The sequence below is a fragment of the Pinus tabuliformis genome, chromosome 2_2 (genome assembly GCF_031772625.1).
Source record: "Pinus tabuliformis cultivar Carrire ecotype Pingquan chromosome 2_2, CPIR1, whole genome shotgun sequence".
NCBI classification, from domain to species: domain Eukaryota; kingdom Viridiplantae; phylum Streptophyta; class Pinopsida; order Pinales; family Pinaceae; genus Pinus; species Pinus tabuliformis.
In genome coordinates this window covers 1040083146-1040108968 of record NC_142300.1, presented here as the reverse complement: position 1 = coordinate 1040108968, position 25823 = coordinate 1040083146, and the positions used below count along the sequence as shown (strand labels likewise).

Sequence of the window (25823 nt, the reverse complement as noted above, 5' to 3'; positions counted from 1 at the left end):
GCTGGTTCTCGCACATCTTACACACTCAGAATGTCGCCGCCTACAATTTTTGTTCAGTCTTGTTTGCAGGGATGCGGTCTTAAAATACGCCCACGGGAATCTTACCTGCGTCGAGATATGTCTCAGCCGTTTCGACTCCACTCCAGTGGACGATTGGGTGATCTCAATAAAAATAAATTTTTCCCTCTGAAGGTTTGTGCTGTGTCCTCTCGAGTTGAAGATGCGCTCAACGATTTTATTCCAATGAGTCCCAGTCCCCATCCTAATGTCTGGGGCTGTGACTATATACAATCTATAAAGTCGTCTTCCACTGTGAGAAATTTCATTTCATGAATTTGAATATTCTATTTGAGTTGTCATAGTTTTGTGGATGTTGTTTAATAATTATGTAGGGAGCTTTAGTTTATATTGGTCTATATATATAGATATATTACTCGCATATGATGTAATTTACATTTAACGGTTAGCAATGATATAATCCTGATCCTCGCGTTATACAAGTATTGTTCGTAATTTCAGGATGCTAGGTACATAGAACGTGCGGAGACACTTATTGGCGAGATTAAATCTATGCTTAGCGCGATTGGAGATGGGGAATTAATGAGTCCATCTGCTTATGACACGGCATGGGTGGCGAGGATCCCCGCCATTGATGGCCCTGATCAGCCGCGATTTCCTGAAACAGTGGAATGGATTTTGAAATGCCAGTTAAAGGATGGTTCATGGGGAAGTGAAGATCACTTTCTACTGTCGGAGCGCCTGCTTGCCACTCTTTCTTGCGTTCTTGCGCTCTGTCAATGGAATGCTGGGGATCTCCAAGTACAGCAAGGTAAGAAGTCCTTATTATTTGAAAAACAATTCGTACAGTGAAATGTAGCATGTTTCATTAGATTTGACACTTCAGCACCATACATCTATTTTAACTTTTAATTTATTTTACTTATATTGGATTATTATTGTGAAATATCTATTTTAACTTTTGATTTATTTCATTTATATTAAATTATTATGGTTAAATATCTATTTTAATTTTTGATTTATTTTATTCATATTAAATTATTATTATTAAATATTTATTTTAATTTTTGATTTATTTTATTCATATTAGAATATTTTTGTTAAATATCTATTTTAACTCCGATTTATTTCACTTAAAAATCTATTTTAGCTTTAGATTTACTTCACTTAAATTTGATTATTAAAATTAAAAACTTATTTTCAAGTCATTTTGATTCAAGTAATATTTTAATAATATGTTTTTTTTCCAAATTAAATAATTTTTTTAATAATATTATTTATTTTCTAGTTTGAAAAATTATTATAGTTAAAAGTCTATTTTAACTTTAGATTTGATTATTAAAATTAAAAACTTATTTCAATCCATTTTGATTCAAATAATTTTTAAATAATATTATTCATTTTTTAATTTGAAAAAATAATAAACATTGAATGCCATTTATATAGAATTTGAATAATTAATTAACCTAGCTCAGATCATATATATTAGTTTAGCTCATATCATATATATTAGTTTCGTTTTAGTTTAGGATTTGGAAAGTGGAAAAACTAAAATTCATTATTCTTAATTCTAATAAAAATATAATTTAATATATTTATTAATTTTAGTTATTATTATAAAATTATAATTGAGATTTTTTTTTGGGATAATGTTGATATTAACATTTATTAAAATTATAATTGAGACATTTTTATAGATGATGTTCGTATTAACATTTCTTAAAATTATATTTAATATATCTGAATTTTAAAAATAATGAATAATTTCTCATACACATATGAGAAGGAATAGGAAAAAATATATTAAAAAATTTATTATCGATAAAGATCACAGTATTGTATAAAAATGGCCTACGTGCAATTCAAAAAGCCATGTGTTTGTGTGATTATGGCCTTTTATAGAGAGAGCTTCCAATATAATAATAAACAAAATGGCTCAGATGTGAAGATCCTATTAAAAACTTCTAATATCTTAACTATTAAATAGAATGTGCATTAAAGGTGCTAAAGTTCACCTACTATTTTTTTACTTATTCCAATGGCATCCTTGGTGTCCATTGGAAAACTTCTTTGCTTCCTCCAATTATAGCCTTTGTGTCTATTGGAAAAGGCTAAGTGAAAGGACCTTTTTCTTCCTCTAGTTATAGCCTTGGTGTTTATTGGAAAAGGTTAAGTGAAAGGACCCTTGTATTGTAGGTAATATTGAACATTTGTCCCAAGAATCAGTTGTATCTAATGGTGAACAACTTCAGATATCATGGAGTGGGAATCGACTCAAGTCATTCTGGTAGGCTAGGGTTATTGTTCACAAAAATATTTGACAACCAATTCATGATTGCTTCTATGTTGAAGCAAAGGTTTCCACCTTTAAATGATTTTTGGTTTCTTGCTAACTTGACTGATCTATGAAGGATTTAATGAATATCTCTGAATTTTCGATAGAATGCTCATGTCTCTATAAGGCAAGGCAAGTTTCAAACATATTTTTATAATCCATGTTCCCAAGACAATGAACCATAGGTTCGAGATGGATATCACAAAGGATGAGAGGTAGAGGCTCAATCTGCACAGGAAAATTGAAATGCACAAATTTAGTCTTGTGAAATTATGCACTTGAATTCACTAGGTGTTTTTGGGAAAGAAAATTCTATTCTATAATATCTCATTCACATACAAAATATAGAGATAACAAAGGAATTACCTCCTCTCGGGGAAGGGAATCAAGCCTTGAATCATACCAACAAGAGGGGGATGAATGCTAGAAGCCATCGTTCTCGTTACACCAATATCACACAGTCCTAGATAGAGCTTGAAAAAAATAAACTTGTTCTTGTCTAATCGAGAAGCATCCTAATAATCCTACCCTAATAATAGAGTATCATGAATAGAGCACTCATTAGAATCCATGTAAGGAAAAACAAGCATGTATTAGTGGTGGGAAGGTATTATTCTTGGTTTCCCTTCTTCGTGGGGTGTTAATGTCTTTTAATTCACCATATGTGATGTTAATGAACCATCATGTGGTTGATATATTGAATTAAGGAATGGTTTGTGTATAAGCCTTGTTGTTGATAATTGATCCCTGCCAATTTTTCCTTACGAACCAAATTGGTTGGTGAGTCAACCATAGAGTTTTTTTCCCATAGAATATGAAATAGCAAGGCATAAGCTTCTAATGTGTTAAGTAATGAATCCAAGGATCCATGTGAGGAAAAATAGGCATGTATTAGTGGTGGGAAGGTATTATTGTTGGTTTCCCTTCTTTGTGGGGTGTGAATGTCTTTTAATTCACCATATGCGATGTTAATGAACTATCACGTGGTTGATATATTGAATTAAGGGATGGTTTGTGTATAACCATTGTTGAATTGATAATTGATCCTTGACAATTTTTTCTTACAAATCAAATTGGTTGTAGAGTCAACCATAGAGTTGTTTTCCCATAGAATATGAAATAACAAGGCATAAGCTTCTATTATGTTAAGTAATTAATCCAAGGATCCATGTGTAGGTATATATAATTGTTCATTTATGGTTGTGGATAGCCCTACCTATACATGTCACCCCTAAAAAATTTATTTGTATGTTAAAAGTATTAAAAAAGACATTTCTAAATAATTATATTTTTGATAAGTTAACATGTTATAAATTTAGGTAAACAAAACCAACATTTGATACTTTCAATGTGGATGTACTTAGGAAATTTTAAGAAAAAACATTTTTCATATTTAAACTAATGATGGTCACAAATATGTCAATTTCTTTCCACCCACTACAATTTAGGAATTTTTTAAGGCTTTGTTTCACTACGTAGCTCATGATATTTTGTTCTTATTTTATCAATGTTGATTTCCTTATTTATGCTAGTTAAAACATGGATACTTTTGGTATTCTAGAATAAGGTTGATCAACTCCTTATAGAATTTTTTATTTGTTATTTTTTTTCTACACAACTTTGAATGTAACTAGTATAAATCTATCTTAACTCCAAATATATCATGAGTTGAGAGGGATCAATGCAAAAAAAAATTATAATGTAAAACATACAGAAGATTATGCCTTGAGGGATCTCAACCCATTATAGATTTGAAAGTTCAGGAAACTTGGAAGTGGTAGTTGAAAATAATATAGAATTTTCTTTCGATAAAGTATACAAAGACGGTTTTGAACATGTGACTCTTTCTGAGGTAGCACTTCTTATTAACCATTAGGCCTACTCAAACTACACACACAATTTAAGTGACATGATTCGACTCCATTTTGAGGGTGTTTTTTTTACTAGTATGCCATTTTTTTCAATTTCTTTAGATATTTTTTCTAATTGCAATGTGAAAACTCCTTGTTCATCATCATCATCATCACATATAAAGTTTCTCTTGAAATATTTTTATCTTTAACCAATGTTTCCATATATATAATTATTTCTCTTTCTCTGTACCTTTTTGTTTCCTCCAGGGAAAATCGTAATTGTCATTATGAAAATAAAAAAAATACACATTGTACAGGATGCATATCAAGCCAAAATGTGACTGTTGTGTGATCAATAATCATCTAATAGTCTATAATAACCGCCACATATATATATATATATATATATATATATATATATATAGATGAAAATATATCCAGTATCTGTGATGTGTCCATCTACTGAGAAAAGTCTAAAATTATCATATACATATGATATTTTGTCTGATAGTGCAAAAAGGAAAAATATATAAAAAAAGGCCCTTATCATGATGCGTTGTCCTGTGCTATCTCAGTAAATGAATGGTAATAGTACTGATAATGATCGTGCCCATACTTCTCTTTCACATTCCAAGTACCAAACACCTACTGCGAGCCCTCTTTGGATAGCTTGTTGGAAAGTGTATTCCTTTCCCTGTAAATATGTTGGCAAGATATGAAGTCACAAAATGATATTTAAGCATCATGATTTCATCCAATATGTTGCGAAGTGTGTGTGTGTGTGACATATAGATTGTTGATTAAACCAATCCACAACCAAATTTGAATCACCAAAAACCTATAGATTTTGACAATTCTTTTCAATAGAAAATAATAGGAGCAACTTGAGACTGTATAGTTCAACAAAGTTATTAGTGTCATGTCCCAGTCCTACTTTGAGTTCAAAATGATGATATTCTGATAGATGAAGAGTTGCTCCTCCACCACATCTTCCATGCTATGAAGCTCTGTCAAAATAGGCCGATGGTTTTGAGTGGTCAATGGATGCCTCAGTGATAGTATGAGGACATTGTTATAGATCTTTGTCGGGGAGGAGACTATAAGTGGTAACAATATGTGCACTGATGGCTTCAGATATGAAGCCGTTGTCTTGGAATTTTTTATGATTTCTCCCTATCCATATACCTCAACAAGTGAGGAGTGGAATGTTCCACAATTTTTTGGAGGTGGCATCATTCCACGATTTCTGCTAGGCCTCACTGATATTTACCCCTTGGCATTTGATAGTAATAGAAAGACCTTGATATACCAAATTCCAGACCTGGTTGGCTACTTGACAGGATAAAAATAAGTGTCCAACAAATTCCTCAACTTCTCTGCAAATAAAACACCAAGATGGGCCTTGGGAGGATCGATTTTTCAAATTTTCACCCGTGGGAATTTTATCTTCTAGAATGCACCATAATAACATCTAGGATTTTGTAGGGATCTTTAGTTTTCAAAGATGTTGGGCCACCACCAAGGTTTGATTTCAAGTTATTTTGCAGGACTGATATATAGGTATCATGATTTGGGTGTATAAGTGTCATGCTTTGAGTGTACCCACAATAATTCATCCTCCCAATCAAGTATATTAATATGAGATATAAACAATGTGCTTATGTAACCTTCCTAGGTCTGTTGCCATTGTACTGGAATATTTAGTGCTCTGGCAGATAACCAACGTTGACCCCAGATATACATTTAATCCTTGTCCGCAATCTGATTTAAGTATTTGATTGTTGCAAAGTAAAAAATGTGACCACCTCTTGGGGAACTAAGTGTTGGTTGATGCATCCCATGGGTCCATCCTGATTTTGACCTGACAGCGAGATATGACCTGCCAAGCAAGGCTTGATTCTACGATGATGAAGGATTTCCGGACAACCTTCCAGATTGTAGAGATGTTGGGGCGATATTTATCTTGTAGCCTAATCTAATCAATTGTAGAGAGGGAAAAATGTATTTTATGGTTACCACTTTAGACCAAAGACTGTGACTTGTGATTAATCTCCAACCCACAGTTGCTGCCAAAGCTTGTGAAAAGCAAGATAAATATTTGATGCCCCAACTACCCCACTATTTAGATAGGTTAATTATGTCCCATTTGACCTAGGCAAAATTCTGGCCTTCTTTAGATCCATGCCAAAGGAATCCACAACATAATCTATAAATGATATTTGGTATTATTTTGGGGATCCATGCTAAAGATATCCAAAAAATTGGTATGTCTTTGAGGACGAATTTGACGAGGACCAGTCAACTTGCCCAGGACAACCATTTGTGACTCCAAATTTTTATTCTTTTCTTAATTTTAGCTACAAGCCACATCCAATCATCTTTTCTATAGTCATTGGTTTCAGATGGAAACCGAGGTATTTTATACCATCATCTAGGGGGTTAATTTGAAAGGGAAACAATATGCGAGCATGTATAATTTCATGTTCAGTGCATTCAATAGCTATAAGAGTGGATTTTTGGTTGTTAGACACCATACCCATCACCTTACAAAATAAATCCAGTAGTGCTTTGAATTCTATCAAGTCATTACACGATCCATAAAGAAAGATAAAAAATCATCTACGAATAATAGATGAGTGAGGAACATCTCCCGTGCTATGTGAGTACCTTTTAAGGTACCTCTTATTTTCACGTTAGAAATCAATTTGCTCAATCCTTCCATAATAAACAAAAATAATAGAGGGGACAAAGGGAAGCCTCGACTAAGTCCCCTCTTAGCATGAAATAAATATAAAGCAACACCATTGATCATAACTACAAAATATGCAAAGATAATACAACACATAATCCAATTAATAAAAGAAATGTGAAAACCCAGATGTGTAAGTAACAATTTGACGTAAAGCCAACTTTCCCTATCAAAGGCTTTTGAGAGGCCTCTTTTAATGATCAAGCCCTTCAGTTTTTTGGTTTTGAAGATATGTAGTCCCTCCCGAGCTACACCAATGGCTTCCTGGATCTAACAGTCCTCTAGGAAAGCGAACTGATCCTTTGCTATGTGGTGAGATAGAATCAATTTGATTCTGTTGGCAATTGTCTTTGCCATGATCTTGTATATGACATTACAAAGTGAGATATGCCTATATTCTTCGAACATATTTTTATTGTCAGTTTTTTAGATAAGTGCGATGAATGTGGAATTAAAGGCTTAGTACATCTAACCAGTAGTCCGACATTCCTCAACAAATTTTAACAAGTCATGACCGAGAAGCTCACAAAAATTGGTAAATAATTCGACAATCCACCCGTTAGGACCTCGACTTTTTTCCTTCTTGAACCAGTGTTAGATTTCATCCAATTCACCTGAAGATATTGGTTGTGACAATTCCTCATTATGCTCCTCACTGACAAAACTAGTAAATATTCAAGTGATGTTCATAATTTCCCCTAATGATGAATGTTTGGGTGTAGTGAAGAGGGATTGAAAGTTATACACCCATCCTAGCCAGGCCCCTAAAGTTGGAAACCCTATGGTTAGATGCATCTTCAAGGGATCAGATGGTGTTGATAGCTTTCCTTCCTTTCGCATATTGTTGAAATATTTTAGTGCTCTCATCCTTAGCTTGTAGCCATAACACCTGACTTTTAAGCCTCTAGGTTTCTTCATTTGCTTCTAGTAATCTTCTTTTGGCCATTTCTAATTATATGAGGTGTTTCTTTGATTCATTAGATACATAACTCTTGGCTCTAGGTTTTTCCAGCTGTTCCACTTTTGCTTCAATATTCTTCAAATCTTCCTCATCTCTTAGTCATTTACCCCTTATTCATTCCAATGTATTCCTTTTTATTTTATTTAGATTATCATTAAATTGAGATGCCATCGATCGATTGTCCCTATATTCGCAAAGCACCAGTTTTCAGCGACTAGATTCTTGAAATATTCTTCCTTTAAGCAAGTCGTGTTGAATTTGAAGGGGGCGCTTGGCCTATTGATATGACTTGCCAATTTCATGTATATGGGGTGATGATTAGAAACCCCCTACTCCTACCCATTGCTTGAACAAAGGGAGGTGATCCAGCAGGGTTTCCGAATAAAGAAGCAATCCAACTTTTTAGCGATCATGTCGTCCCCTACTGGACAATTTCTCTAGGTGGGCTGATACCTTTCTAGATCAATGTCAATAAGAGGATGTGTTTCAAGTAATCGTGAGAAAAAATCTGAGAGGTGTCCACTTGTGCATGAATTCCCCAACATTGAGCTCTTCCTAGGGAGAAATTTAGGTCCCTTATGATGATCAGGTGATCTAACTTCATAAAGGATTTGTTTATGAGATCATTCCAGAATATAGCTCGATCATGGCAAGGTACATATATATTGACAATTCTGAATTGAAACCCAAATTATTCTGAGAGAATATGCACTATGACATAATTTTGGTGGCCCCAAATATTGATTATTTTTACATTTTTGTAGTTTATACCCATTGCTTCTCCCCTGAGCGCCCCTTCACATCAATAGCAAAAACAATACAATTTTTGCATAATCCTTCCATTAAATGTTCGACATCCATGCTTGAGCCCAAAGTTTCCTTTAGGAAGATTATATTAAGGTTGTCTGATAAGAGATCATTTATTTCAAAACTAGCTTCTTGGAGGGGCTAGCTAACCCTCTGCAATTGAAGGATAACCACTTCACGAGTGATCGATGGATGCGGTGTTCCTTTATCTAAGAACCCATTCTAAGGATAATTGTCTCCCAGTAGCGATGTCAAGGCATGCCCTATTCATGGATTTGGATATGAAGGATTGTCACCCTCAAGGGATTTTGGGAATCTTGTGAGGGCAAAGGGAACCCAAACCTACCCCAAGACTTGTAGGGAGTGGATATACGCAAGAGGAATTTGATAGATATCAGAGGTTGTATTTATGTCCCTTATACAATCCCGAATAAACACTACTAGGGGCAGGGAAGGATGGGGATGGGCCCAGGAAATATGCAGGAATAGTGCTTACAGGACAAGATAAGACCCCTAATCCATGTGATGGAGTAGATATACTAGATGAAAAAGAATCAGAAGATAAGGGAAGACACTAGGAAACCATAGATACACTGATACAAGTATGAGGGGCATGGGAGATAGAAGTACATGTGTCAGAAGTAATAGTAAATCCCCTCCTTGAAGCTTCCACACCCCAGTGTAGCCGAGACCCAGGATGTGGTGACCTAGTTCCTCATGTAGACCCATCTCTCGTAGGAGATCCTAGTCTATTCAGTTGAGGCTATCCTAGGGTACCATTCTCAGCTGACACCAAACACCCTTGAGACTAATTGCCCTCTGAATTTACACCTGCGTCCTGATCATTCTCCTGAAGCAAGGGGAAGTCCTTGTATACATTCCTGATCTTGTGACAATGTCGACATCTAAAAAAGTATGCCCTAATAGTCCAATATTTGATTTCAAACATGGCCTCTATATTGTAGGATAAAGTTCACTACCAAACCCTCCCTTATGTCAAGATATACCAATACTCTAGAGAAATTCATCCTCCTAGTTTCTAGATAACATCTATCATAATCTAGGTACATGCCAAGATCATCTCCAATGAGCCGAAAATTATTCTTCATCCATAGTTGTAGAGGCAGACCTAGAAGTCTAATCCAAATTGGTCCTACCCCCAAATGCTCACATTCTGAGTCAAATAGTGGAGTCCAATACTTCCATAGAACCAATGCCATTTATATGTTTAAATGACGATATAATACGTAGGTCTCATGTTCATTTGACTTGAATCTAAGAGAAAACTAAACTTTTAACAGAGCAAAAACCGATGGCAAGACATTCAAGACCTGGCCCCAAATTTCTTGTGCCAATTTATTTAGGCAAGAGGAAAAATAAATTCTTCCCCTAGTTCTTCTGACCAAAACCTGGCCATATGTATCCATAATTTCATCCATTCTGATACCCTCTCCCAGGACTAGGGCATGATCTTTTTCCTTAACCTTGGGACATTTATTTTCTTTGATTTCTTCTTGGAGGCCACCTCTTGCTCATCACTAGATATAATATTTCCATTGAGGGTGTGTTGTTTAGTGTGTGCTATGAGACTCTGTGGACAAAGGAAGGGAGTGTCGTAGATGGGTATTAGACAATTTCTTGAGCTTGTAACTTATTGATTCATAACTCCTCCCTAGGCTTTGTATCTGCCAATGGAAATCTAGTGGAACCCAACTGATTCATGATCATAGAAGGGTCAACTTGAGACACAACCACTGACACTGATAAAGGGATTCCAAGATGTGGATGGTTCGATTCTTCCAAAGTTGCAAGCACGGTGCCACGATCACTTTGTAATTCCCTAATAGAAAACAAACTACTAGGGTTTAAGCATGTTTTAGAAAAATTTAGGCCTTCAATTGTAAAACCAGTTGAGCTGACAAATTTATCAAGCAAATCCGACCATCCTACCTCGAGTGATACAAGTAGCACTACTTCAGTTGAAAGGGAGAGAGATGTGTCTGCCTATCTAAAAGGTTGATGAGGGGAAAAGGGGATCCCTTCTAAAATTTCAAATAATAATTTAAATATTCCCAAATTGGGAGTTCCAGGTGTCTCCTCCATCTCCATCCACAGATGCTGAGGTGGAGGGTTAGTCTAGATGGAGATATTCTCAGTGGGATCTTTAGAAAAATCAATCTTATCTTCTTCCATGACAATAATCCACCTTGTCATGGTATAAATAAACCTAGAAAAAATATTTAAGCAAAACTTTACCACTGATTCTTGCAAAGACTAGTCCCACCTATAGTTATAGAACCTGAAACCACCCTTCAGAGTGTGAAAGAGAACCGTCCTTGATATCCAAGTGAGATTTGTAAACTAGAGGCGATAGTGGATGGCCAAATGAATTAGTTGAGTGAGGTTAGTTTGAGCAAATAAAACCCTAAACCGATTTCTCAACTAGCCATAGACATGATATCGTCGACCGCAGAGCCCATCTCATTTTTTTAAAAGCTTTCTCTCTCTGTACCTTTTATCCATATGGAAAAAACCATTATATTCATGAGTCAAAATACAATTTTTAGTAGAAAATAATAGTCCAGAAGGGATGTTTATCTATTAAACCCTATTAGGAGTTAATTTTTGCACATGTTATTATTATCTTTTTAAATGTTATATATCAAATTCATATTCAACATTGAAGGAATTACACATCTCCCTGATACTAGGCTATAGAAATCCCCTTTAAGTGCAACAATAATTTTTATCTTATTCGATAACCTTTTTCACCTTTGATTTAATTTCCATAAACTTTATTCTACCAATGTTAATAGTCATACAAATATAAAACAAAATCCTTGTGAATTTTAGCTTGTTCATATTATAGGGACTCATCATTACATATCATCATAAGAACAATATCATTAAGAAGAGTGATTACCATGACTAGCTAAATTCCAGTAGAGACAATCTTTATCACCTATATTACAATTAGTGCTTTCCAAACCAAATCTACCAATACTACCAATGTAAACATTAATCTACCAACTCTACCAATGTCAATAGTCATACACATAACAAAAAAAATTCTTAAGAATTTTTACTCTTTGAGATCATAGGGACTGATTATTACTATCATCAGAATAACAATATTATTAAGAAGAGTGACTACTTTACTAGCTATATTAGAGTAGAGACAATCTTCTCTATCACTTATATTACAATTAGTGTTTTCCAACCAACTCTCTGTTAGGATTGATGCTTACATTGGTCTATTTGATTTCTTAGGTTGTTGGAGATTTTTGAGATATCCTCTCAACCACAATTTCCAAAAATGGAATTAGTTATATCTAGTTCCAACTATATAAATGTCACATATTTGAGTTTCAAATAGTGAAAAACAATTTATTTTGTGTGCAATTGCATCTTTTGTCATGTTATTTGAACCGATTTTGGCTTAACTTCCTCACGGGAGGTATGAGAAGATGTGAGAGCCATGATAGTTAATCCTCTATAAATAAGTAAGCTAGCATAGAAGAATGATTGATTAGCTATGAGTGCTCGTTCTGTTGTTTGTTTTTGTATTTAATTTTGTGTGTCTATTCATTGTTTTGCTATGTGAGAGGCACTAATCACTTCTATTTGAAGAAATCACACTTATACTATGGTACGAGGATAGAATTTCGTCAATTGGCAAGTTGGATGGTGCTTGTTTCACGAGGAGTTTCAGTTCTGCTGCATCAACACTAATTACACTGGATTACAAAAAATTGATAACATCATTGTTTCTATAGAAACACTGAGTATGTTGTTTCAAACATTTGGAATAGAAAAAAATAAAGGTCCATCCGGTTTTGAGTTAATTATTACTAGTGTTGGTAGAGTATTACATATCTGTTTAATTAGAACGTATGAGACTGATGATCCCTTTATCTCCCTGAATGAGTTGAGGACCCTCCAAAAAGGAATGTATCCCTGGGGGAACAATGTTGTGGGTATTAGCGAGGAAATATGTTGGTGAAAGTTTGTTTCTTAGAAATATTCGTGACAACTTCAACAACATCTTGTATATAGATGTTGATAATTCAAGTATGTACTAAATGTAAGCTCTATGCCCACTTGCTTAAACAATACCAAAAACCTTGTTTCAAATGCTGTCATCCAGATGGCATGGGTTATGGATGTCGACTACTTTGCAATCACTCTAAGGACAATCTCGAGTCAAAACACACTACTAGTGTTTTATTTTGCAGATTCAAAGCAAGAAACCTAGTGACCAACAACTTTATCTACAAATATGACCTATTGTCAAGATTTATGGCATTGTCCAACTTGCATGCCAAATGAGACACCTTCCTTTCAAAATAATTTCTATGCATGTCTTGGAGGGACCTACACGTGGGGACTTGTGTGGAAAGGGAAACCATTTGAAATTTTAAATGCACGATGGATGAGAGGTCAAATTCCTAGTGCTAGAAATTTTAAGTGTAATGCTCACTCATTCAAAGATCCACACATGTGAGGTGCCTTATATTTCATGGAAGTTATTCAATATCCCTTAATGAAGTTGTTGATTCATGCTTAATGGTGAATATGGATGTTCATCATTTGGATATGGAGTAATGCAAGAACTAGGACCTTTTCATGTAAACCCAGATGGAAAAATCGCTTTACTACAAACCCTACACATAGAACCAAGTGGTGTTATTATTTTTGGAGTCTCCCGTTAGTTCAAGATTCTCATCCATATCTATGGCATGTACTAGAGCGTTCATGAAGGATACACTCAATAGCAACAGAGGGAAAGAATCATGAGAAAATTTTGGAGAATAATGGCTTCATTCGATATTAAAAATTTCAATTTTTTTTGTTCAACAAAATATGGATTGAGGTGGCTGTGGATGGTATACTGAAGGAAAACTATTAGTTTTTTAATCATGATTTCATCAACTATGTTGGGTTATTTATTTCTTTTCTATTGTTTAGTTAAATTGTTGTGTAAAATGAATATGTAGATTCAATTATTGAGCACAGAAGCATAGTTCAAGTTAATGGATCTTGACATTATTTGGTGCCAAGAGAACATATCATTGATTTGGTTATGTTTATGCTTTGTTATATGCTGGTGGTTTGGTTGTTCTTCGATGCTTCAAGATCCACAGTTACAGGTTATCTTTGTGTAAGTTTGTGTATGTGAAAAAGAAGAAGAATGTCAAGTTGTATTGTTGACTTCTGAATACACTCAGTACCTATACCACTTGTAACTACCAAAATTGTAATTTTCCGCATTTTGATATATGGAAGTAAGTCCATAGAGTGATTCGGTATCAAGAAAACAATTCAAGGTAGTAAAGAATTGTTGATCCTACAAATACATCAACGATGGTCTGAAGTAATCATGTCTTAAATGGATCAAGTGGTAGCTCGAAGATGGTGGTTAAAGAAAGAGTGTTGTTTATGATATTCTTGAGTGGATGGACATGCTAATGAAGACCAATCCTAACAAAATTATCAATATGACTTCAATATTGTTGTTTGTAATGTATGCATTACGCGTGGGAGGTGTTAGGCTTAATGCTTACATTGGATATTTAGTAGATTTGGTTTGTTGGAGATTGTTGAAATATTCTATCAACCGCAACATCCAAAATTAGAATTATTTAGATTTAGTTATAACTGTATAAATTTAACATATTTAAATTTAAAGCAGTGATTTTTTGTTATTGTGTATACTATTGCATATTTTGTCACTCTCTCAATTTTTTAAACTTAACACAAGAGATCAGTTTTATTGTTGTCGCACCCCTTTTCAATATTCAAAAGTGTAACAATGTGGTTCATAGTTAAATAATTATAACTACTAATTCTCATTAAAGCTAATATATAAATTATATTAAATAATAATTATTATAAAAATATACATATAAATAATATCTAATAATTTATAAATTATTAATAATGAAATTAACTTTGACACCCTTTTTAACTAAATAGTAATAAATAAAATATAAATAATGGTGTTGATGATGTGATGTCATGCTGTGATGTTAAAAATAATAAATAAATTTAAAAATAAAAAATTTAAAACAATACTAACCATTTGAAAAAAAAATTATAATTTAATTTTAAGGTATAAGTCAACTTTATAATAAAAAATATATAAATCAATTTTAAAATTTAAATTTATGAATGTTGATTTAAATTTAATATATATATATATATATATATATATATATATATATATATATATATTTTGCTATAAATAATAGTACTAATAACGATTTACTTTGACTTTAAAAAAAAAAAATTAAAAATATTTTATCTAATTATTTTGTAATTAAAAAGAGTAACGAAGTAATTAAAAAAATAGAAAAATGATTGTATTTTAATAAATGACAGTTAAAAAAATGATGAAACTTTATTCATGGTATAATGACATTTTGAGGATGTTGTTAATTAATATGTATTACATTATATTAAGCAAAGATATCAAAAAATAAATACTTGCGTACATATTGGCTATTGCAACATCTAAAATCAAATTAGATTCATTTAACTCACATCTAAAATCAAATTAGATCTATCTAACTCACTCACGAATCCATCATTTTAAAATAATAGATTTCCGTTTTTTATTTTTGTTGGTGCTTTATAGATCCTTAGTTAAGATGAATATATGTATATAGGCATTTAAAAAAACAATCCATCACTTCAAAAGAAATTTTCACTCTAAGAGATTTGATTCTTTTTAGTGTTTTATAGATTTTTAATTAAAATAAATCTAAATCTAATATTGTGTTTGAACATGTGTGCTAGGCATTACATTCATAAAAAAACAATATGAAGTTTCAGAGATAAATGTATATAATATTGTGTTTGAAAATCTGTGGTAGGCATCGAATTCATAAAGAGCAATGTACAGTCACTGAAGGCCGAAAGTGATCAAGACACTCTCGTAACGGACTTTCAACTCATCTTTCCATCGTTGTTAAAAGAGGCTCAATCTCTCATCCTCCCACTTCCGTACGATTTGCCAATTGTGAATCCTCCCACTTCCGTACGATTTGCCAATTGTGAATCTGATGAGGACTAGGTGGCAGGAGACATTAACGAAGTAAGAACTCTGAAAATTTTTATTATATGATTTTAATTGAAAGACTTCTTTTAAATCATTTTATATTATTATTATTTTGTTATTAAAAAGATGTCATTACATATATTTTGAAATAGTTTTGGAAAATGTCGATTGCGAATTTCCAAAATATTCAGGGATTTGATGGAGATATATTTTGGAATGGTTTTGGGTATTTTTATGATATCCATTGAGAGTTTCCAAAATATTCCGGGATTGATGGAGATTAGAGAGTTAAATTTTTTGATTTGTTCATATGTTTGTTGGATCTTAAAATATTTTTAAAATCTACGATTAAAATCAGATTTTTTTATTAGAAATTTGATTTAAGCATGAAAACATCAATTTAATTTTTAGAACTGATCCTTTTATAGTTATCTCGGCTTCCACAGGGAGGAAATTCCACATGGTCCATCATCGTTGAAGTACCCGCTGGAAAGCATGCAGGACATTGTGGACTGGAAAAAAATAATGGAACTTCAAAGCCAGGATGGGTCTTTCTTAGGCTCACCTGCCTCTACTGCCTGCGTCTTCTTGCACACAGGAGACATGAGATGCCTTGAATACCTGAAAACCGTGTTGGCAAAATTTGGCAGCTTTGGTATCGACACGTTAATCTTAAAGCTTTTTACTGCCTCTGTGTAGAAGTAATTTATTATTTGTGCCTTGCGTTTTTTGTTTGGTTGTTGTCAGACTTTTGGCTTAGAGATTTTTTCTTTTGGTTGTTGTCAGACTTTTGGGTTAGGTATGGCTGATTCAATTCAGCAGTGTGAATTTAAAATTAAATAAAAGGCAATGATTAATGAATACATCCCTGTGGATATAATAAGTAATGATTAATGAATACATCCAGTGCCTTGTATGTATCCTGTGGATAATATTGAACGTCTTCTGGTCGTCGACAATATTGAACGCCTTGGTATCGATAGACACTTTCAAAAGGAAATCAACGAATTTCTTGATTTCGTTTACAGGTAATTGAACAAAATCCATACACAACAAGAGTGTAATTCGATTGCATTATAACTTCTTCTGCACAATGAAACTTGTAATATTGTATGCAGCCACTGGAACGAAAGTGGAATAGGGTATAACAGTTTCAACTCCGTAGCTGATCTTGAAATCACTGCCATGGCCTTTCGATTGCTTCGGTTGCATCTATACAATGTAACTCCAGGTATACATCATACGATAATAGCTTTCTGCTTCTCTCTGTGTCTACAGAGTAACCAGTAATTTAGCTGGATACTCTTCAAATCATTTCTCGTGTTGGTTTATTGTGACATTTATACACTTTCATAAACAGTGGCTTTCAAGAACTTCAAGGAGGACAATGGGCACTTCCTTGGCTCGGAAGGTCAATTTAACAAACAAGTAGGAAGCATGCTGAACCTTTATAAAGCTTCGGAAGTTGCATTTCCTGGAGAAAATATTCTGGATGAAGCCAAAGGCTACGCTGCTAAATATTTAAGAGAAGCCTTAACCAGAAACGAAACTTTCAGCGCATGGAACTGCAAACATAATCTTAGCCGAGAGGTAAACAGGAAACATATAATTTCTCAGTGAACTGAATTTTATTTATTTGATAGTAAATTTCTTTTTCTGAATACCACGAGATTCAATTCAATCTTTTCCATTGTTAGATTGAATACACGCTGGAGACTTCTTGGCACACCAGTCTTCCAAGAGTCGAAACAAGGAGATATTGTGAAGTGTATCGACCAGATTATGTACGGTTAGCCAAAGGGATTTGCAGGTGACACCTCCAGCTTTTTGCTTTTCATCCACGGAGGACCCACACTCTGGGACGCCTTCCTATCATTTGTTTCCAATGTTGTTTTTTCTTGTTCTTTGAACAGAAGTTATTCATTTTAGATAGTGGCTGTATTCCTGGGTTTTATTTATTGAACCTCTTACACATATTTTCATTAATATTGTTTTATATTTTTTTGTTTTTCATTCACTTTGAATTTTTATACATGTGAATATATAAACTTTTTATCATATTCATATTTCTCAATATATTATATATATATTTTTTAATATATATCTTTTGTTGGAATATTAATTCCAACGGCTATGCAGCAGCAGCGATGCGGGACATCGCCGATGAGTGATCGCCGATATCGCATCAGCGAGCCGCAATAGAGGACTTACAAAAGAGTCGGCGTATCTGCGGTAGAACTGCAGTGAACAGTTGAACAGCAGCAGCTATTTTATTCATTTGTCCTGATCCGGCGCCCCACATTTATTCCTGATCTTTTAAGCCACCGCCATTACCATCTTTTCACTCTTTAATTATTTTTGAGTTCCCGAAGGAGGAAAGATCAGATCCAGCGCTACACCATTACTTCTCAACAACTGTATTAATGAGCAGAACGGCTGAAACAGAAAAGAACCAGCCTCGAGCCGACGCAGCATTTATCAGTTATGGGTTTCCACATAACCGACTCAAGAAGCACAGCAGAATGTCAGAAAGATCAGATTTTATTCATTATGAGCAGCAGAGTACAGCAGAAACTTCATCAGCAAGTTAAAGCGGTGATGACCCTTTCCCGCACTATAAAATGCAGACACAGCAGTGAAGAAAGAACAAAAGCAGAAATAGAAATAGAAATAGAAACAGGGGAAATATATAGAGAGCAGATGAGAGCACGCAGCAGCGTGAAGAAAAATATTTCCAGAATAGTGAAAAGCACAGCAGTGCAGATTTGAATGTTTTTTGTTTTAAGATTGTTTGCTGTGAGACAGAGATGCTGAAACAGCAGTGCTGAGATAGAGTTGCTGAGATAGAGTTGCTGAAACAGAGTGCTGAGACAGAGATGCTGAAACAGCAGTACTGAGACACAGTGCTGAGAGAGAGAGTTGCTGAGACAAGCAGTGCTAAGACAGTTGTATATGCAGCAACATAAGTGTATTGAAAGTTTTACACACGACAGTGTAAAATATCAAGCAGACACAGCAATGTCAATTTGGACAGATTGAAGTTCCTCTGAAGTAGGCATGTTGGAATTCCTCTGTTAAGAGGTAAATGTTATTTGTGTGGAACAGAAGTGTTCCTTGGTGAATCCCTCTGTCAAGAGGAAGGTGCTTTTTAAACATAGTGTTTGGTGAATCCTTCTATCAAGAGGAAGATGTTTTTCAGCATAGACTGGTAAATCCCTCTGTTAAAGAGGAAGATGCTCTTTAGCATAGATTGGTAAATCCCTCTGTTAAGAGGAAGATGTTTTGTAATAGGAGTTGTGGAAATCCCTCTATGTGAGGAAGACTTAGTTTTAGCACTTAGTTTATTTTTATAAATAGAAGTTTCATTTTGCCTGTTGCTGTTACACTGTAACTCAAAAAATACTTGACGTCAAAAAGTTACGTTGCTGCAACACAAGTTACAGCAACTGAAAAAAACTGTGTTGCTGCAACACCAGTTACAGCAAAGCGATTTCTTTCCTATTTTCGCTGTATTGAAACAGAGTATTATTTTGATCAATTTTTTATCTTGAGGCAAAGTAGAGTATTATTTTATGCTCTGTTCTTGTACTTTTGAATTATCAGAAATCCCGAAAACAAAGTATTACTCTCTGTTCATATTTTTTTTGTTGTTTCAGAATTTATCAGAAAATTCTCAACAGTGGAAACAGAAGATTTTTCTACTGTATTTTGTTTGGAATAACCAGAAATTCCCGACATGGTATCAGAGCTTGTCCAGGCTCTTTGAAGACATCAAAGAAGCTGAAAGAAGATTTCTTGTTGCAGCAAATTATCCAGCAAAGTGAAAACGCTGTCAAGGTATTTTTCAGATTAATTTTCTGTGTTGCTGTTGAAGAAACAATCAGTTATTTTAAGATACTCAGTCAAATGGCAAGGTCAAAGAAGAAAGTCACCAATCCTGCTAAGAATGTGTCTCCCTCTACTCCCAAAATAGAAGACAATCAACTTGAAAGCATTCTATTTGAGGCTTCAAGGTTTAATGGAAATTTTGATATGTGGGAAATAAAAATGAGGACTGTCTTACAGTCTTAAGGGATTGAAATTTGAGAATCAGTGATTGATGATAGCAAGATGGATAGAGAATCTAAGGAGCACAATGCAAAAGCAGCAAAGACAATTTTGGATGGGCTGCCTGATTCTTTAAAGAAGAATATAGGAAAATATTCATCAGCAAAGGACATATGGGACAGACTTCATGACCTTCATGCAAAGGGAGCACTGACCACGACAATCAGTCAAGAAGGAAATTCTGAACCCATTATAGAAGCTGAAAATGAGAAGGTTGACCTCATCAAGCTTCAAGTAAAAGAAAGGGATGAAGAGCTCGCCAAGCTTAAGAAGGAACTTGATCAATGCAAAAGGAAGCATCATGAAGAAGTCATATCCATGACAAATCAGTTGAATAAAGCAAGGAAGCAGGAAGATATCTTGTCAAATCAACTTGAACAAAGGCACAAGAGAGTGAACAAACTTGTAGAAGAGATTGGACAGTACAAGGTAGAGGTCTCCTCCCTTAAGGCTGAATTACAAGAAGCCAAGAAGCAGGCACAAGAAGCTGAGAAGAGAATGGAGAGCAGTCAAGCAAAGAATGAAAAAATCTCCAAAATGAAGTCAGATATTATCTCTCTTAAAGTAGTAGCAGCTGAAACTACTCGTAGCAAGGAAAAAACTGAGGAACAACTTACAAAGAAGAATGATGAGTGTGAAAGATTGGAAAAAGAGATTGTCCTCCTTAGAAAAAATGTTGAAGGGATGAACAAAATCTTGAACAGTTCTCAAGCCTTGGATGATATGCTTAGCTATCACAGATCTCCATATGATAAATCAGGACTTTGGTATGTATGTGAACCCACAAACAAGTATGAAAATGCTTTAAGCAAAGGAGATGTGAAGAAAGTAGAAAGAAATTGTGATGCCCCTAGTTCCAGCAAAGGCAAGGAGCAAAATCAAGGCTGCAATAGAAGAAATCCTACTCCAAGTAGAAAACTAGCTCCAAGAAGAAATGTTGATGACGACAATGATGCGAGAGGCAATGGTTATCAGCAAAGAATTTCAAGGCAGAAAGGCTTCGGAAGTACATCAAGGAAACCTCCATATACCAGGTATCAAAGTTCATTTTTTGGTTATTGTTATTCTTGTTCAAAATTTGGTCATATGGCAAAAGACTGCAGAGCATTTCATAGAGATAGATGTTGTAGTCTCCGACAATCTCCAAGAAACAATTTTGCAAAAAGAAATCATGAATTTTTATTCATGAACAATGTTGAATGCTTCAAGTGTCATAACATTGGGCATATGGCACGTGACTGTAACTTGACATGGGCCTTTACACAAGCTAGACCCATGCAAAAGAAGAAAGTTACAAAAGTATGGAGAAGGAAGAAAATACAGTCCGAAAGTCCCTTGAGCTCTCCAGCCGATCTAAGTTTCTTTTGAGAAGATTTTGCCGAAAGAAGATAATGCATACACTAAAGGGGAGCCTGTAATTTTTTATCATTATTGCTGAACTGTATTAACAGTCATTCTTTGATGAAGATCTTTTTATAAGGAAGAGATATGGAATTAAATCTCCCATGACAACAGAGAAGGAGCAGGTTGCTGATATTCTGACCAAACCATTGGATCATAAAAATTTTGAGTTTTTTATGAAATGTCTGGGTATGATTGAACGCCAAGCAGTTGAAATTAAAAGAGGAGTGTTGGAATATTAATTCCAACTGCTGTGCAGCAACAGCGATGCGGGACATCGCCAATGAGTGATCGTCGATATCGCATCAGCGAGCCGCAATAGAGGACTTACAAAAGAGTCGGCGTATCTGCGGTAGAACTGCAATGAACAGTTGAACAACAACAGCTATTTTATTCATTTGTCCTGATCCGGCGCCCCACATTTATTCCTGATCTTTTAAGCCACCGCCATTACCATCTTTTCACTCTTTAATTATTTTTGAGTTCCCGAAAGAGGAAAGATCAGAGCCAGCGCTACACCATTACTTCTCAACAACCGTATTAATGAGCAGAACGACTGAAACAGAAAAGAACCAGCCTCGAGCCGACGCAGCATTTATCAGTTATGGGTTTCCACATAACCGACTCAAGAAGCACAACAGAATGTCAGAAAAATCAGATTTTATTCATTATGAGCAGCAGAGTACAGCATAAACTTCATCAGCAAGTTAAAGCGGTGATGACCCTTTCCCGCACTATAAAATGCAGACACAACAGTGAAGAAAGTAGAGAAGCAGAAACATAAATAGAAATAGAAACAGGGGAAATATATAGGGAGCAGATGAGAGCACGCAGCAGCGTGAAGAAAAATATTTCCAGAATAGTGGAAAGCACAACAGTGCAGATTTGAATGTTTTTTGTTTTAAGATTGTTTGCTGTGAGACAGAGATGCTGAAACAGCAGTGCTGAGATAGAGTTGCTGAGATAGAGTCGCTGAAATAGAGTGCTGAGACAGAGATGCTGAAACAGCAGTACTGAGACAGCAGTGCTGAGAGAGAGAGTTGCTGAGACAAGCAGTGCTAAGACAGCTGTATATGCAGCAGCATAAATGTATTGAAAGTTTTACACACGGCAGTGTAAAATATCAAGCAGACACAGCAATGTCAATTTGGGCAGATTGAAGTGCCTCTGAAGTAGGCATGTTGGAATTCCTCTGTTAAGAGGTAAATGTTATTTGTGTGTAACAGAAGTGTTCCTTGGTGAATCCCTCTGTCAAGAGGAAGGTGCTTTTTAAGTATAGTGTTTGGTGAATCCTTCTATCAAGAGGAAGATGCTTTTCAGCATAGACTGGTAAATCCCTCTGTTAAAGAGGAAGATGCTCTTTAGCATAGATTGGTAAATCCCTTTGTTAAGAGGAAGATGTTTTGTAATAGGAGTTGTGGAAATCCCTCTATGTGAGGAAGACTTAGTTTTAGCACTTAGTTTATTTTTATAAATAGAAGTTTCATTTTGCCTGTTGCTGTTATACCGTAACTCAAAAAATACTTGACGTCGAAAAGTTACGTTTCTGCAACACAAGTTACAGCAACTGAAAAACACTGTGTTGCTGCAACACCAGTTACAGCAAAGCGATTTTTTTCCTGTTTTCGCTGTATTGAAACAGAGTATTATTTTGATCAATTTTTGATCCTGAGGCAAAGTAAAGTATTATTTTATGCTCTGTTCTTGTACTTTTGAATTATCAGAAATCCCGAAAACAGAGTATTACTCTCTGTTCATATTTTTTTTTGTTGTTTCAGAATTTATCAGAAAATTCCCAACAGTGGAAACAGAGGATTTTTCCACTATATTTTGTTTGGAATAACCAGAAATTCCCGACATCTTTCATAGCAACCTATCTCATATATATTTCCTAATGTCATTTTTCCTCAATATATATCTATCCATCTCATATATATATCTCCCAATATATTATATCATTTTTTCCTAATATATCTTTGCTTTCCTAATAAAACTCCTTATTTTATTTTAAATAAAAACTATCAATATCAATGATATTTTGTACTTGGTTGTCTAAACTATACTCCATGCTCTTGTATTATATTCTATATGTTGATTTGTACTACTAATAAGCATAAATATGTGCTGCTGTACTGGACTGACTTATGACAGTTACCACTCCTACTCAGTGACAAGAGATGACACAGATACTTCCTTACTAGAGTTTTAACTAGTTTATTATTACTGCTATGCTTATAACCACTTGTTTCTTCACTGATAATATTTTGGGTCTGGGTATGCCCCTTATTTCATTGGGTAATACTCGTCCGATTGTTTTTCTTTCAGGCTGCCTTATGTAGACAATGAAAAGCTCTTAGAGCTGGCAAAATTGGACTTCAACATTATCCAATGCATTCACAGGAAGAGATGAAGAATATTATGAGGTAATGAATCGTGTCTAACTGTTCAAAACTATGTGATTTAAATTCGGAAATGAATTCATATAAATGGTAACCAGCAGTTGTTGTTCCGACAATAACGTTATATTCCTGCACAGTTGGTTTAGAGTTTCAGGGTTACGCCAGTTCACATTTGCCAAGGAGAGGCCCATGGAATATTATTTGATAACATCGGCGGGGACGTATGAACCCCAATATGCCAAATGCAGAGTCACCTTTACGAAGCTGGCGTGCTTGCAGACTGTTCTGGACGACATGTATGATACTTACGGAACCATTGAAGATTTGAGGCTGTTCACAGAAGCTGTCCGAAGGTACATATGATTGCAGCGAAACAAAAGCTGTTTGGAATATCAGCATGTTGATAATATAACATTTATTGTATCACAGATCAAATAGGTTATACAAGAGTTCCTAGCAGTATTAAGATGTTGATATTGTAAATGTTATTATAAACATTTTTTTGGTTTCAGATGGGACCTCGCATTCGCAGAAAATCTTCCAGATTATATGAATGCCTGTTACAAAATCTATTACAACATGATTCATGAAGTGGCCTGGGAGTTCGAGAAGGAACAAGGAGGCGAATGGCTTACCTATTTTCGGAATCTAGTGAGTAATCTTCTTCAAACAACGCAACAACACCCACACGCATACCCATTGGTTTTGGACAAACAAAGATAATCAGTAAGAGGATTGCAAATTTTGAACTGAAAAATGGGTGGTTAAGATCAATTAGAGTAGAATTTGATAGATAAAAGTTGAGTTCCTGAAACTCCAAAATATTTTAAAATTTGTGTCAAATCTACCATCAAAATAAATTTGTAATCGTAAGGTTTTAAATTTAAGAGTATGCAACCAAATTCTTGGAGTTAGTAGTTCCGATTAAGCCTTTCCTACTGGTGCATAATCAATTAAATATGTAATCGTAAATTTCTTCAAATTGAACAGCAAGAGGAGTATCTACTGAGTTATTTGCAAGAATCGGAATGGCAAGCGGCTAAGCATGTGGCCAGCTTCGATGAGTACATAAAAAACGGGATTATTTCCAGCGGCATGCGTCCAGTGCTGCTGACTGTAGTGTTGTTGATGGACCAACCCTTCCGCGGGAGGTTTTAGAACAAATCGATTATCCCGGATCAAAAAATGCGTTCATAGAGCTGACTAGCTACTTTATCCGGCTAATCGACGACATCATGACATATAAGGTAGGGCTATCTGCGCATTATAATTACGTTTTTTTTCTAGCCTTGGTTACCGGGACTACGAGTCATTTAATTTGTGGTAATGATCTTCAGTCAATTTGGAGAACAGATAAATTAATTTTCGTTGGATATTGCAATGGCACAGAGTGAGAAGGGTCGTGGAGAATTGGCATCCAGTATCGAATGTTATATGAGAGAGCATCTTCCTGAATGTACAGAGGAAGAAGCCCTGAATCACATTGAATGTCTCATGGATGACGCATTGAAGGACCTGACGAGGGAGTTTCTCAAGCCGGACAACAGCTGTAACCGCGTTCTCGTTTTCTCCTGCAAGAAGATGATTTTCGAGGTGGTGAAAGGCGTCCTGGCCATGTACAAATACGGAGATACATTCTCCTCTCCCAATGTCCAAGAAACCATGGACTATGTTAAGGAATCTTTCATCCATCCTCTGCCACTGGAATCAAAACTGAATGTGATCGATGTTGGAGTACAACTGAATGTGATCGATGTTGGAGTACAGCAAAGAGACACGCATCGATGAAAATGACGATGTTGGAGTACAGCAAAGAGACACGCATCGATGAAAATTAGTCATGATCATAAGTTTCATTAGTCATATCTTGATAGTTTTATATTAATTGATTTACAGCTGAATTTGAATTTGTAAAAAGTTTATATTTATTGTATGGTTTAATATTAGCATATACCTATGAATTATTAAATTTAATTTGTTTATTATGTTGTTTCTCTATACATTTGAAGTGTTATTTGGTAACTTCAAGTTAGGCTCTAGTTTTTTAAACTTTTGTTCGGTTTTCTATTTATTCAATTAATTTTTAATTTTTATTATTAAAAGTAAGTTAGCTAATTTTAAATTTTAAGCTTT

General features: G+C 34.7%; 1 pseudogene across 1 annotated transcript; it reads left to right on the top strand.

Annotated features, from left to right (window-relative positions):
• On the top strand, window positions 1-25608 carry LOC149196925 (alpha-bisabolene synthase-like; annotated as a pseudogene). The gene is made up of 14 exons (XR_016254692.1): window positions 1-312; window positions 520-829; window positions 15599-15713; window positions 15748-15819; window positions 16212-16438; window positions 16691-16811; window positions 16902-17014; window positions 17144-17373; window positions 17481-17593; window positions 23617-23714; window positions 23828-24043; window positions 24203-24341; window positions 24681-24937; window positions 25080-25608. The product of XR_016254692.1 is annotated as an alpha-bisabolene synthase-like (transcript).
• The last annotated feature ends 215 nt before the right edge of the window (window positions 25609-25823 follow it).